Genomic DNA, 14,791 nt, shown 5'->3' on the forward strand with positions numbered 1-14,791 from the left:
TCTCTTACTGTTGTCTCAAAAAACACAGATTCAGACTTCCAGAGCTTCATATTCAATACAATTCAACTTTTTAACCACGCCCGATGGGTACGTCGGCGGGGTTATTGCATTCGGTGCGGTATCTGGCTGGGTAAGTATGTATGTATGTATGTATGTATGTGGCTATGTCCGGTCCGATATCTCTGCAACCACTGAAGTCAGGATAATCAAACTTGGCACTGAAGATCAGTCTAAGGTCCCCTGCTCAGTTGTGGAGTTACAGGTCAGCAGATCAAGTAGGGAGGGAGATGCGTACGATGATCAAAATTGATACATATTGCATCAGTTGTATAGGGAGGACAGGGTTTTCGCCAGCAGAGGGCGTGGTTCTGCCCTCTACTGAGGGCTCATCTAGTTTATATAGCGCCAATTGGAATTCAAATTGTCTCAAGATGCTTTACTGAACCCGTATGCCTGAACCCCCAGAGCAAGTCCTAAGGCGACAGTGGCAAGAAAAACTCCCTTTAAACGGGAAGAAACCATGAACAGAATGCGGCTCAAATGGGGGACCCATATGCTGCTGGCCGGCTGGTTGAGAAGAGCAGAAGAGGTAGAGAGGGGGAACAAGGAACATATAATTGGTTTCACGCATGACAAGAGTAACATAAATGATGTATACAAAGTACGAGTCAAAATTGAAAATGATTCATAAATTTACTGTTGTGATGTAAAGCTCTGGCATTACATATACTACATATATAGTTGGTAGTTTGATGCGAACAGTGTGTGGATGAGCATATCAAGTATAGTGAGGGCGATGCAGAGTAGACTGGAGGAAATTGGCAGCTGGAAGCAGTGGACTGGAGGAAAGCCCGTAGCAGCATCCCACAGTGGACGTGATGGAGACTAAGCCAGTTGGTTGGACAGCAACCACAGATCAGAAGCATCCAGCTCAGGGACCAGGGACACTCAGAGAAAGGACACAGAGGAAATGCAATGCAATAATGGTATATACAGTACATACATAGGTAATGAGAGAAGGGCTCAGTGCATCCAGAGAGGTCTCCCGGCAGCTTCGGCCTATAGCAGCATAACTAGGGGCAAAACTAAGGGACATCGAAGAAGAAATCAGTTCTGCTCTGTACATGCAGACTCCAACTGATCCCTCAATCTGCTGTGAGTAATGTCACAATTGCTGTTATTCATTTTGAGTCTCACTTTACTGGTCATGTGTGCAACAAACAAAATTTCATAGGTGCTTCTTCACTCTGAGAAAAAACTTAAAGTTCCGAAAATGTAAACTGATGTAGCTTTCCCTAAATGGGATTATATCTGCATTTTGCTAGTGGTAAGGTCAAAAGACTAGCAGCATTTATCCCACAGTATAAACAGACAGCGGGATGGTCTGAGCTGCAGTTTTTTTTCCACTAATTTCAATCTAAACTTGTTGTTCTGGCATAAGACTATATTTAACCATTAGTCTTTTCAGATTTATTTTTTTCATTTTTGCTTTCCAGGTCTCCCAGGATTTACATCAGCACTCCTGATTAAACTATTTGTCGAACATTTTAATGCAGGCCATGACCAAAGACAGAGACTTTGATGGGAAAGGCTACATGCCAGTCTGTCTGTTTCCAAGGTGATGGTAAATGTAAGAAAGGAATGACAGATGATAATAAGAAGCAAAATGCCAGCTGTCAGTTGGCCTGTTAACCACAACTGTGTGCATTTTATGTGTGGGAGGTTCATTTTCCACATTCACTGTGTCACACAGCAAATGCCACTTCTGAAATGATCGCTTCTTAATATTTAGATTGAACAGACTGGCTGATTCATAAACATGTGTGCTGGGATGTTGAATGAGCTGAAGTTTGTTTTTTTTCCACTGATCTGTTTTTGTAAGAAAGTAGGAATTGCTTAATAAAATGCTATTCCTCTTATATTGCACCTACAGTATCCACTGCTGCAAGTAACTCATGGCCTAACAGAATATTTGTCACAGACATAAAGCATTACTTAATCCTAACAAATATGTATGTTTTTAGATTCCATTAGTATTTTTTCATTTGGCACACTTGCCTTATTTGAACAGGGATCTTGAGACAACAGTAAGATAAGATAGGACTATAACTTTATTGATCTTGAAAATTATATGTGTCAGGAGTGGGATTTGAACCACGCCTCCATTTGGAGACCAGAAATCCCACCTCAGTGGAAGGAGTTTGTCCTTGAGTCTGGTGCCTTAGACCACTCGGCCATCCTGACACACTGCTGCAGCTTCCAAGGAGAAATAGTCAGCCATGGTGTTGACTGTTTATTTTGCTCCTGATGTTTCTTCTACTTTTTTTTTTAAGATCTCCTACAAAAGCTGATCTGAAGCATGAACAAAGACGCACAGAAAGTCGTGTTTCACATTTCAGACAAGGCCATTTGACATGACAAGGCCTTCAGATTCTTCCTCAAAATAGAAATGTACATCTTCAGAGCACATTCAACACGACGCAAAGAAATATCTGAGGAATTTTCATCTTTATATAGCAAGAAAAGAGAAGCTTTATTTCATAATAACCTTGTAACAAGCAACTACTGGGAGTCACATAGCTGCAAAAAACTTCACCAATAGACCCCAACATCATCCAGCTATCTCTGGGTAGTGAAGTCAACAAGCACAGCAAATTTCCCTATGGCACTTAGAGGCCACCAGGGAGATGTTGTCCCTCCATAATGTCCTGGTTCTTCTCCCAACTTGTCATGCTTGAGTCGCTAAGTCAGTAGGAACCCTCTGAGTGGTTCTCCTCTCTCCTAAAGTGATGCCACTCAGTGTGGAGTAACCCCTAACCCTGCAGAGAAACCTCACTGGAGACACATGTAGCCCCACAGTCATTTTTTTGCAGGAGATTGTGACCCTACATGCGACGATGAAGGCGAAGAAGCAAGACTGACCCGCTCTGAATGAGTTCTGTCCGTTTGTCCTCCTGAAGGTGAGGCTGCCGGCAGCGTTAGGTTTGCTCTGATAAGCCGTGCTTCTGTGTAAAGACTGCTTCAGGTGTACACCACCTGTAATTCACACAGACACCCGCTCGCTCGCTGCCTCACCGCGATGACAGCCACAGGGATCTTAGCCATAACTCATGTGAATAAATGGTATGTTTAAATGGGGGCGATATTTGATTTAGTGTAGATGGAGGTTTCCGCAGCACAGATAACGGCGTCTGCAGGCATTCTCCAGCGCTCATCATTCATCATTACATGGCTTTTTTATGACAGAACATATTCCAGGGGACAAAACAAGATATGCATTTAGAGATTAGGGCACATTCGGTGCCGCTATCTGAGCAAAAAATCCTAAAGAAAAAGGTTCTGATATTCATCTGAGTGAAATTAAATGTCTGCTTCCGCCAAAGTCTTTCCTCGAACAGTAAGCGCAGAAGATTACAATGCAAAGGTGTCATTTTTTTAAACAGGGAGAGGAAAGGGTTATGAAAATGTACAAATTGCTTCTTAAAGTCACTGTCGATAACAAACAGAATGATGTAGTTTATTCTGCAACAGATTCAGGTAACAACTATTCAGATTTGGGAGGCTTGTGGATCGAGAATAATTATGAGCTGCAAGCCAAAGTTAAACCACATTCGCAGATTAATTCCAAAAGTCACAAATGAATGATGCTAATTATTGAGCCTCTTTTACAGCTGATGAACGGGACTAATTGACTTACACCTTTGCAACAGTATTTCACATTCTCTTCTCTCCCACGAGATGATTGGATCTGAACATTCAGCCCGTGTAATGCGTTAATGCAATACAAGCTTTTAAATGCATGTGTGGCACATAAGCCAGCACTTTAAACTTAGTAGCAGAAAGCTTCCATAAGCCTTTCCTGCCACCTCGGGAGAACGCAAATGTGCTGCCTTATGTGCAACATGAATCACAGGTTGAAGTGGCATGGATCCTCTCCTTTGTTTCCTCCACAAAGCGGCTGGTGTTAAAAGATGAATAACAGCGTGCACATACCCACTCAGACATCCTGTTACATCGTACCGAGCTCACATGGTGGAAATGCTTCCACACGGTATGAATGCTTAACCTCAGCCACATATTACATTTCATTATGCATACATTATTGACTTCAAAATGATATCTTCTCAATGCATAGACTCCATTTGGATCGGATAGATTAATGAAAATCAGTAAAAATCAGTTCCACTGAGCTCAGTGTGTCCCCGGGGACATCAAGGTCATGTCCTCTGTGTCTTTTCTGGGACTTTCATGAAGTGATTCAGATCTAGAATTTAGCTCAAAGAATGTGGTCAGCTTCTACTGATTGTTTGAATATCACTTGGGTCAACACATAATTGCGGGACTTTTTGCATCAGAGTTGACATTTTTGCTGTTTTCAGGCCTAAAACCAACATGGCCGCCTATAACCAAACACCACATGACATTTTTAGCGAAAGATTCTTCTAAATATTATATATACAATAAAGATATTGTAATGGTAAATATTGTAAAGATACTCTAAAGGTATTTCTAAAGATACTGTAAACCTGCTGACATGTCATAAATCCACACTTGACTCACACACTACTTTATATTAAATAACTCAGAAAGCCTTGGAGTCTTGCCAGTCTCTTCTTCAAGAGGAAATGACATCATGTGGAGCAGGTCATGTGATTTGGAATAAACATTAATCTGTCATTTGCCATAATGTCCAGTCAAAGAAAGACAAGAAGAGAAGCCACAGTTTTTCTCTATGGTGCATTTTATCAAATAATCTCTGAAATTCATGTCAATGAACGTGCCAGTGTCATTAGAATGACAAGTCTCTGTGTCATTCTTCCCAAACAACAAAGTCAAAATAATGAAGTATTTTTTGATGTATGATTTGAATTACACTTTTTCTGTACGATACTTTCCAACTTTAACGCTACAAAGTTGCACTTTACCGCATGTAGAAGATTTACTGAAAGACACTGGGCAGCACTCACGTTTATAGCTTTACTGTTGGTACTAAAATTTGTTGACAGGCCATGTTACTGCGATACCGAAAAGAAAAAGACAAGACCGTTTTACAGCACTGCATGGCACAATGGACAAAATACATCACAGCCTTCAGAGGGTGGATAAGACTCCAAAAGATTTTCTCTGCGCTGCTTTGGAAGGTAAGATATCCGTTATGATGTAGAAGAGAATCTGTGGCCCAACAGACTGCAAACATCAGGAGGTGTACAAAGACTGCATTCGCCATACGTGTCTGCATGTATATCTCTGCCTGAGGGGCTTGTCATTTTCTTTTGGATCACAGTAACATTGTCATGTCACACGCACACTTACAAAGAGACGTCCAATGGAACTGCATAAGAAATATACCTGACAGATTATGACAACTGATGCAACCACTTTGCATGTGATAACTTCTGCAGCGAGGTAATGCCTGCAGGATTCTTGAAGGTACAACTATCCAGCAGAAAAGCATTATGATGCATTCTGATCACCATGACATACACACCTGGTAATGTAGGAAATGGTGGATAATTGTACTTTTATTTGGATGCATGTGCCACAGAATTTTCTGTGTGTTCAAAAGAATAAAAAGTGCTTTTCTGGTTTGCACAAGTGACTATATGAGACTGAAAAGTATGTTTCAGAATATCAATTCTGATTTAAAAAATGTGTGCAAATGGAGCAAAGTGAGAGTTGCTATCAAATCCCAGCTGTAAAACAATGACTGACAGGGTGACAGAGGAGCTGAGAAACCTTCAATTTACAGCCAGGTCCATAAATATTAGGACATTGACACAGTTTCAGCATTTCCGCTCTATACACCACCACAATGAATATAAACTAAAACAATCAAGATGTGCTTAAAGTGCAGACTTTGAGCTTTAATTTATGGGTATTTACATCCAAATCAGGTGTAGGACTTACAAATTCCAACTCTTTCTTTACTACAGTCCATTGCTAATCCAAATATGGCCTAAAACACAAAGAGTTATCGTTGGTTTTTAATCATTTATTGTTACTTTCTGGGCAGATCTTGTTGCTCAGTGGGACATTATTAGTAGTACTTACATGGATAATTGCAGTGTTTGTAGTGCAGCTAGAGTGAAGTTTAAATGGGAGCATTTTTAAATCTTTTTTTGTGTGTTTGCAATAAAATGAAAAGCAGGGACTTCTCTGGTGTTTGAATGTGTTTGACACAAATTATTGCAATGGCAGTGCTCTCTCTCTACTTCTGTGTGCCAGAGCTTGCTTTTCATATGCTGCCACTGTTGATCTTTATATTTACAGTAAATCCAATCATGTTCCAGATGGCTGCCGGACATTGCTTGACAATGTGTAGGAAATGCAAATCAGAAGACCATGAGTTAGTTCAGTGGAAAGTGAGCACCAGTATTTCAGAGTAGCAACATAAACCCAAGAACCCACTGAGCTTCACAGATGGATGATATAACATTGAACCACAGGGTGGAATTTGTTTCTTACATGTCTACACTCATATTTTAGAAACTGGGCCCAAAAGTGCCACCAGCTAAAAGTACAGAGCAGATACATAATACATGAAACTGTACAGACAACACGTGCATTTTTAGCTTTGCACGGCTTAAAATCACACAGGGGAAGCTGATCGTATAGAAGGAGACAGACAACGTGAGAAAGCATCTAAAAGCCACAGAGCATGTAAAGGAGGAAGCGCAGCGCCTCACATGCAGTAAGTGCATTACAGTCTGGAATGACATGCATGTCTAACTCCTGTAATTCCTGCTATCAGGGTGTGTTTACTGCTTGCAGATTCAGATGCTACAGCATGAAACACACACACACACACGCACGCATACGACCAGAAATACACAAGAAAAGCACAAAAACACAGTAACAGATACCGACAGGCTAAAACAAATCACACACATGGAAGCACATTAGGACACACAAAGGGATAGACAGTCGGAGATACTTTTGATCAGACTGCACGCACACACACACACACACACTCTAAGCGCTAACCGACTCAGACGGTCTGTGTAACAGCCTGCCTGCTCTCAGCCAGAGCTCATCTCGCCTGAGCCGCTCGCTCACCTCTAAATGAGGGCTGTCAAGCGGAGCCATAGTGACGCCTGCCACCTCTAATTGGCAGTGCATTAACAATCAAATCAGGCTAATTAGCCAGAGCATGGCAACGAGGAGTAATATTCTCACTGTGTGCGACTGCGGCACATGGCTACTCTGTTCCCGCCGTCCTATTTTGCATATTCTAATTTCCCGGGAACAATGGGAGAAAATTAGAAAAGACAAAGAGAAGAGGAGATCTGAGAGAGTGACAGGAAGTGAGAGAAGGCGAGCTTGGCTAAGACAGTGCGTTTCAACCGAGTTTGGAAGTTTGTTCGTTTTCAATTTACTCAATTCTACAACTGAGAACAGACGGTGATTTTCTGATGAAAATAGCAAATACAGTGGAAGAAATCTCTCACCTTCAAATCTGCAGTCTGAGTTAAACATATTTATTGATTCCATCGTAAGAAAAGGAAATGAAATAAGAAGTTTACAAGGTAACATCTACTTGCAAATGGCTGATCCTTTTGAAACAGACTTTTGACTGAAGATTAGACTCTTTAGTTGAAGATGCGAGCACCATGGCTGTCTGGGTATCAAAGAGTAATTGGTTATGCCAAAACGATTTATACTTTGAATCAATTTGATGTAGTTGACTCTATAGATACAGCTTGATTTGGTCTGTCCCCAAGAGTTTCAGAAGGCAACCGGACTTCTTGCTAAAACATTCTGACGAGATGTCTCCAGACTGTGTCATAATTAATTGGAAAGTGGTGTTGGTGACATCCTTCTCCATTTTCAGTAGACATAACTGTTCCAGTTGAACATAAATGTCTTCCTTCAGTCCTCTCTCAAACAATTTGTCCTCAACAGATTTGCACAAATCTAAGTACGTTCCTTTATTTACATCCACACACAGCAGGTAATAGAAAATGCAACATTACTAAACAATAATTGGCTGATTTGTAATATATATATTAAGCACGCTGCACTTTAATTCTGTCCTGATGCTGCCGTTTTAAGTCACAGACACACAAAAATGATTGCTGCAGATGCCACTTAGATATATGACTGCTGTTCTGGTTAATCCTTGCTTCATGGGACGTACTTGAGCTGGCTGGAAGTCATTATGCATCACAGAAGACGCTGTCACCGTGCCCCTTTACTAGCTAAACCCCCACTATGCTCTGCTTTGAAATATGGAACAGCCTGCCCTCTCTGGCTGCTATAGTGTTTAACTGTAAGAGGTGGCACAAGCAAATACTAACCTACAATACAGTGTATAGTTTCAAGGAAATGGAAGCAGGTCTCAGAAGGTACTGAATACTAAATGACTTAGATCAGATCGTGGAGCAAAAAACCTTGATCAGAAGAATGTTTTTAGCTTGATTTAAAGCTTAATGTAGAGAACATTACATCAAACAACATAAAAAAATTATCTCAAGCCAAGCGTAATGAATAACTTAAAAGCTCATTTATACAGGTGTTTTTTATTTGGTCTGGTTGATTAAAAACCTTTGTCCATGGCATGCTGTTTGGGTTTAATTACCTAAATTTTGGATGACATGAGATATCCGTATTTGTTTAATCTTTTCAGGGACTTTGGTATTATCAACCTTTATTCACAGACACTGAAAAAAAGAGAGGTTACTGATCAATAATTATGCGTCTGGTCTATTTAAGTGCCTCAGTAAACCATGGCAACATAGAGTGAGCCAAAATGCACAAACCAGGGCTGTGAAACTGAAGCAGATACACAGAATTCAGTCATTGTTATACTTGTGCTTTTCCTACTAAAGCATATCAAAAGGTAAATTGATGGTACTTGACGTAAACAGTATTTACAGTTTGTTAACTGGTCGCAAAGTCAGTATTACATCGCTTACATCAATAAAATCAGGCTCTTTTAAATTCATGGAATATGATTTGTGGCTGGTTTGAAGCTGGCACCTTCGTTTTTCTTTGGTATGCTGATTATTCAGTTTTAGGGATTTCACAGAATGAGAGGTGAAATGTTTTCAAGAACCAAAAAGAGAACTCCTGTCGCCTTCTAACGAAGCTCTTTGGATCATTGTGGCCTGGATGATCAAGAATCTACACAGGCGCATACAGAAATACCAAACAAATACGGCACAAATTAAAAAAAAGACATGCTGCCAAGCTAATGCTGGCACATGGCTGCCCAATTAGACTCTCGGTTGGAAAAACACTGATCCAAAACTATTAACGTTCAGGAGAAGTTTTAAAATATGAAAACGCTTCATAAGTTACTATTCAACACAACCTGACAAAATTTGCAAATTAGGACAACAGCTGCTGTGATTATGTAAAAAACATGTGCCACTGCTTATTATCTTTGTGACAAATGATACACGGGTCACGCGATAAAGAGACTGAGGCCTCTTCCTCGCAGTTCTGTTTTAATTCCGCCCACACCCAGAACATCAGCCAGTTTGGAGTGCCTTACATAACCTATTGCAAATCACTTGAAAGAAGCATTGATTGGCCACACTAGATAAAAAGTCCATCCTTAAACAGGCTCAGGGGAGCCGTGGCATCGAGTTTGGAAAGAAGGCAGCAGCCCGAAGACGGTCGAGCAGAGAGCCGAATGAGTAATGAACAGAAAAAAGACATTAGAATGAGTAACAGGATAGACTACAGTCAGTGTCATCTGTGAGCCCTTTGCAGTGGAAGCCAAGCAAAGTGAGTGTGTGTGTGTGTGGTTTTATGCATTTATATATGTGTGTGTGTGTGTGTGTGTGTGTGTGTGTGTGTGTGTGTGTGTGTGTGTGTGTGTGTGTGTGTGTGTGTGTGTGTGTGTGTGTGTGTGTGTGTGTGTGTGTGTTGTTGCCCTTCCATCCTTATGAGCACCAGTGGACCTTTTGAGTAATGATGGTATGTTGGCTAGTCATCGCTTTGTCTGTTTTAATGGCTGTTTTTATGGGTAGAAGTTCACACATTTTCCCTTTTGTCCTACTTACTAGTTGCTTGTACATATTTCTTGCCTTAAAAGTTCAGATTTTAAGGTACATTGACCTGTCTCGGTAATTTACAACCCCTTTTCTTATGTAAGTGAGTGGATTTTTATTCGTGTTGGATATTAAAAGATATATTAAAAAGTAAACAGTAGATCCATTAAGACTTGAGGTTAAAAGAGTACTACGATTTAGCATTGCCATCCTCTGACCCTTGAGCACTACGATGGACAATTAAACAAAAATAGCACAGCAAAGCCACAGCTATCTTTTTTGTTTCCATGCATTTTTGCACATTGTTAAATCTTCCACCTACATTACCACCTACATGCCAACAGTTCAGTCACAGATTAGGCTGTGTTTTGCTCGTAGCATCTAATATAGGTTCAAGTCACCAGCTTCAAGCAGAGATGAGGACACAGAGGTCTATTAAGTTAATTTCTTTCTGGCTCTACACCCCCATGTTTCCTCTTTTTCAGACTTTTAAGTCCCAGTTAATGTCAAAACTGCCTAAAGTGACAACACTTTAGGAAATTACTCATATTTCTTGTATCACCCTCTAAGACCTTAATAGAATTTCTTTTCTTTTTTGTTTGCAAAAACAGAAAGAACCTTGGGTTTTCAACTATCCGACGATTCCAGATCGTGCTGTTCTGTTGGAAAAAATCAACCATATCTTACCCTAAAGTCGTAATATTTTAACAAAATCATTTTATTCTACGTGTCTCATTTTTTAAAATCACCATGAATGAACCATTTAGATTGACAAGATTCTGTAGAAATCTAAAAGTTCTGTACTTTCCAAAGTTCCATCAGCAAAAATGAAGGACTTTTCTGCTGAAAATGGAAAACGAAAATGAATGCTTTTTAGTTGAAGTGTAAATTATCAATGTGCATGTAGGATTGCAATTTTTTTCCCATATTAGTAACACCTGTAGGCACCTGGAAAAAGTTGTACATATTGATTCCACATTTTTTGCATACTATAAACTGTTTATTAATGGTATTTTTCCATTTTTTTCTTGCAAAAATGAATAATCCATGAAATTTTACATTTGCTGTCTGTTTTTCTTTATGAAATTTTTCTTTAACTTTTATTATTCTGCACAAAATACATTTTTGAGTTCTTTCTACTTCTATCTTAGGTTGTACTGTTTCCATCGATGTTCAGGACTTAATATTGCACCGAAATATGAGCCCACGGTGAATACAAATGTTACAGGAGCAAAACATGGCCAGAAACTGCTTGTTGCGAGGATAAAAGTCAGATTTAGGATCAGGGTCCTCACACTGACAGAAATGTAAATGTTTTATGTGAGACGCAGCCTCCTTACAGGGACAGTTACAGTGATGTAAATGCTGATGCGGCTTTCCACCCCCCACCCATTCCCCCAGTGCCAGCATGCATTAGTTATACTGGGTGATTCATACACACACAATCTCACTAAGACATTTACGACGAGACAGACAAATGGACACATCCTGTAAGCGCACACTTGCACCGAATCCAATACTTAGTTGATGCACTCCTACACGGACACCACACACACAAAAACATTTACTAATGCACAATATATGGCACACACACACACACACACACACACACAGCACAAACACACACACACAAACGTATAAACACATTAGTTATAGCAGCTGTCTCAAAGTGCTCAAGATGGATTTGATGTTTGCACTTGTGGCTGATGTTATGCGGGACATTTTCTGCCCTCCATTTTATTCGTGTTTGGCCTGTAAATCGTGAGAGGCTATGCTTTCAAATGAGTAATTAGAGAGCTGTAATGCAGTACTTTGTTTTATTTGTTTTCCCCTAAAGAGTCTAATAAAGAACTGAAAGAGTAAGAAGGACGGACGGACGGATGGACGGACGGACAGACAAACAGACAGACAGACAGACGTTACATTTCTTCTAATATCGTCAATATAACATCAAGACATTATCTATTTCCTTCATCTGACTCTTTGTTTGTGGCTACATTTTCACTCTCCTGTTAGCTGTGTTTTGTGCCTTAGCTCTTTACTGATCTTTATGGCATCATTCATCTCACTGTTTGGGCTTTTCACCCTCCAATTTCATCCTTTTGTTTCACTCTTTTCTCTGTTATTTTTGGCCATTGCAGGCAAACGAAGTTACCGAATAGCAATGTGAATATATTGGACCCATTTGCAGCTGAAAAGGCCAGATGTTTCCCTCGAGAGTTAATAAAAAACCAAAAAACACAGCCAGAGGCAGAGGGAAAGCCAGCATAACAAATAAAACTAATAAAAATGAATGTTAATGTTGCTCGATTATTGTTTGTGAACAAGTTTGCCGTATCATCTTAAAAGATGACCACATGTCACTGCTGAAGTCAGTTATTACTCGGTTCATTTGGGATTAAGTGCAGGTTTGCTGAGTACCCAGCAAGAATTATTTTTTATATTCCAAAAACATTCAGAGAAATTTTTGCAAAGTTGTATTAATATTTTCAGTGGAAAGTTTTCTTTCAGTTCCCAGACTGTTGTTAGACTGTCGTGCCCTAATGTTCTCAAAACTGAATTTTGCACTGAGAATATTCTTCCTTTGTGAACATGTAACATTTGTTATCATGCGACATTGTGGGAACATTTCATACATTGGATAATTTGTTCCCCCAGCTAAAACATTCTCAGAACATTGTAGCCATAATGTTCCACCTTTGTAAATATATTGCAGTACAGGAGCGACCCTCAACAAGAAGGCAACATTTTCTACCGTTATGAAAACATTCAATCATCTGAGGTCCTGATGACGTCTAGAAATCTGTTTTGAATGTTGGTTTCTTCCTGTGTTATCATGGAACATTGCGGAAATGTTTTATAGAAGAATGTTCTATAATGTCTTCTCCCAACAACATCCCAAAAACATCCTCAGAACATCACAGGCAGAATCTTCCACCTTTGTTAACCTTAAAAATGATCAGAACTTGTATGTAACGTTTACTGGTGTTGTGAGAACAATCCCTACCTGGGTAGCACTTTAAGAAGACTGTGCTTTGCATTCTTTAAATCCAAAATCTTAATCAAGAAACTTACATATGCATAACATTGGTAGCATATTTAAAACAATAAAAGTTTAAGGTCACAAATTGCTCATTGCGCCTTTAAGTGCATGTTCTTTTAAATATATATCAGTAGGTGTTATATCTTTCCTGGTCAGATTCCAAAAGCTATCGTGTTATGTTTACATAACCATATACTGTTTAGAAATATGCTGCAAAGCTCTTCCAAGACACATTTTTATAATTATTAATCATGCTGTCTGAGCTTAATTGAATGTCAAAATATGACAAGTCTGTCACCGAGGCAGCTTCAACGTGACAGGCATGATTTATATCATGCACATGTTTTTATGCTTCTGTTTGTAAGCACAGTCTTTAACATAATGCAGTCCCTCATCCCTCACTCTAACCCTTTTTTCAAACAGCCCTTAGAAGGGGCGTGAAAAAGTGACGATGAGCCAAAATGTCCTCAGTTTTCACTCCGTGGATCCAAAACTCAAACCGGTCCTCATGAAGGTGGTTGGATGAATCCAAACACCACAATCTGCTGTGCTCTTGTCACTGAGACTACATTCAGTGTCCTCCCTTTATTCACCCTCAGCACTTGTCTCATATAGAGCATTCAGAGCTGACAAAGATGTGCATACAGTGAGCGAAGGCACTGTGATTTGGCTGAAAATCAGCGCATATGGAACTTCATTGTGCACACTGTTCTCGAAAGCAAGGACTCTCTGCTGGAGCTGAAAGCATAGAAGATCATAATTGTTTATGTCGTATTATGCAATCAGCGTGCCATCCTCAGAAATGACAGCGTAAATTAAGCTGTCAAAACGTTTAAGACTGTCCAATCAAAGGCAGCCAAGTCTGCTACGATACGCATTATGACTGGATCCACTTTTTATGTGATCATATTTATGCATGTCTCTGCAGAACTATGCTATTATTGATGTGTAGAAACTGCAAATATATTTGAATTGTTAATACAGGAAAAATTACAGCGTTACAAAAACCATTCATTTTCATACACTCAACAAAAATATAAACGCAACGCTTTTGTTTTTGCTCCCATTTTTTATGAGATGAACTCGAATATCTAAAACTTTTTTCACATACACAATATCATCATGTTTCTCAAATATTGTTCACAAATCTGTCTAAATCTGTGATAGTGAGCACTTCTCCTTTGCTGAGATAATCCATCCCATCTCACAGGTGTTCCATATCAAGATGCTGATTAGACACCATGATTAGTGCACAGGTGTGCCTCAGACTGCCCACAGTAAAAGGCAACTGAACTCCGACGTAAGTCAAGGACCGCCTGTAGGTAAAAGTGTTTGAAGCTGTTCTGAACGTCTACAGTATAAGGTGGGATGAAAAGCTGATAGTGAGGATGGAGAGACATCTTTAGCGTGTCTCCTGGAAGACATTCATAGTGTTTCACACGCTAGCAGAGAAGAAAAGTGACAGAAATAGTTATATCAACAGTGAAAAAGAGTATTCAAAAGAGCTGCATGTTGCAAAAGTTCCACAGTACTTAAAAAGACAAAATTAGTAGTCGCTTGACTTATATGTCTGAAACACCTGATGATGTGGAATTTTTAAAGATGAATTTTGGGCAATTTGAGCCTTTTTTTATAGATGACAAGAAACAGGAAAGGTGAGAACAACAGGCACCAAATTTATGCTGTGGAAATCGATTAATGATGGCCACAGCAGGGACTTTCACCTGCTCAACCACAGTGGCGGCTGGTG

At 39.7% G+C, this 14,791-nt stretch overlaps 1 non-coding gene across 1 annotated transcript; it reads right to left on the bottom strand.

Moving 5' to 3' along the window:
* Window positions 1–2,134: 2,134 nt before the first annotated feature.
* trnal-caa (transfer RNA leucine (anticodon CAA)) lies at window positions 2,135–2,244 on the bottom strand. The gene is made up of 2 exons: window positions 2,207–2,244; window positions 2,135–2,179 (listed from the first exon to the last, which is right to left on the bottom strand). It is a non-coding gene; the product is annotated as a tRNA-Leu (tRNA).
* Window positions 2,245–14,791: the final 12,547 nt, after the last annotated feature.

Source organism: Acanthochromis polyacanthus, chromosome 9, assembly GCF_021347895.1.
Source record: "Acanthochromis polyacanthus isolate Apoly-LR-REF ecotype Palm Island chromosome 9, KAUST_Apoly_ChrSc, whole genome shotgun sequence".
Taxonomy (NCBI): domain Eukaryota; kingdom Metazoa; phylum Chordata; class Actinopteri; family Pomacentridae; genus Acanthochromis; species Acanthochromis polyacanthus.